The sequence below is a fragment of the Gekko japonicus genome, unplaced genomic scaffold (genome assembly GCF_001447785.1).
Source record: "Gekko japonicus isolate JY-2015 unplaced genomic scaffold, Gekko_japonicus_V1.1 scaffold3517, whole genome shotgun sequence".
Taxonomy (NCBI): Eukaryota; Metazoa; Chordata; class Lepidosauria; order Squamata; family Gekkonidae; genus Gekko; species Gekko japonicus.
Genome location: NW_015160332.1, coordinates 141,030 through 142,341, shown reverse-complemented (window position 1 = coordinate 142,341; position 1,312 = coordinate 141,030).

The following is a 1,312-nucleotide window of genomic DNA, read 5'->3' as shown; positions in this document are numbered from 1 at the left end:
GCTCTTTACTGCCGGAGCGCCGCTCCTGTGCACTCCTGCAGGAAATGACCCCTGCTCGTAGCCAAGATTTTGTGGCTTGTGGGGCAATTTTTTTTTCTGGTGGGGCTGAAGTTCCCAGTGCAGAAAGAAAAGCCATTTAGCCAGTAGAAAGCTGTTACCAGGATAGATCTCTGAATTGCAAGCTGTCAACCACTTTAGATGACAGTTCTCAGCTGCTGCAAGTTAATCACTTCTGCCAGCCTAAGCAACAATTCTGATAACAAGCTGGCAGGTGGGGGAAGTGACTGCCATAGTCAAGAAATCTAACACTTAGGCAGAGAACCCTCTTAAAGGAGACCAGTTTCTTGACACCGAGTTAGAAGGGACCCTAGAGGTCACCTACTCCAACCCCCTGCTCAGGGCAGGAACTAGTCAACTACAGCACCCCACTCTGCTTAAAGGAGCACACACCTTTTAAAAATGTTTTTAAATGATTGAAAAAAGCATTTACAGGAGAAATTCTTGTGGGTCTGTGCCTTTAAGAAAGGGGGCGGAGCCCCCCAAAGCCCCACTATAGCTATGGGCCTGATTAAACTGCAACGTCATGCATTTATATAAGCTTGCAAGAGCATTGCTCAGTGAATCCTATCCAATACGTGATAGGTTTATGACAGAGTTTCATAGTGCCTGACAGAAAAGCATTTTTTTTGACTCGGGATGCACAGTATTGTAGTTCCTTCTATGGTGGCCTGGCCATTTTCCTGATGAAGAATAGATAGACAGTAGGTTTCTACCCTATCGCTCCAGCACCTTGTCATTTGCTTCCCATTTGGTTTTTTAAAGGTAAGAATCACTGGTATTTCTGCACTATAAAGGAGAACACTGATACGTGCTTTGGGAAAGAGCAACAATGCACAGGAATTTTGCCATGACCGTGACTTTGTCTGGCGAGTTTAGCGGTGTCGCAATATTAATCGGGAAGAGACTTTATTTTTCCCCCCTGTGCTCTCGCCAGGGCCATGAATGGAGAAGTTTTGCTTCCTTAAAGAAATTCCGTCCGGTTACTGTGCCAGCTCTGTCCCCCTCACGTTCTTGTATGTTTACTCGACTCCTTTTGCTCCAGATGGGTTTCTGCGCACTGCTCTAGCCCTTTGCCAAGAAAGCATCAGAAGACACTGATCCTCAAAATGCCCAAGTCCTCAAGAATGCAGCCCCGAGGGCCAGGAATGATTTCATCAAAAGCGACTTTCCAGCCACTCCGAAAGCTTTCATGTCTCTTGTGAAATCCGCTGTCTTAAGGCAAACAAAATCGACTGCCAGATGATTGTCATAA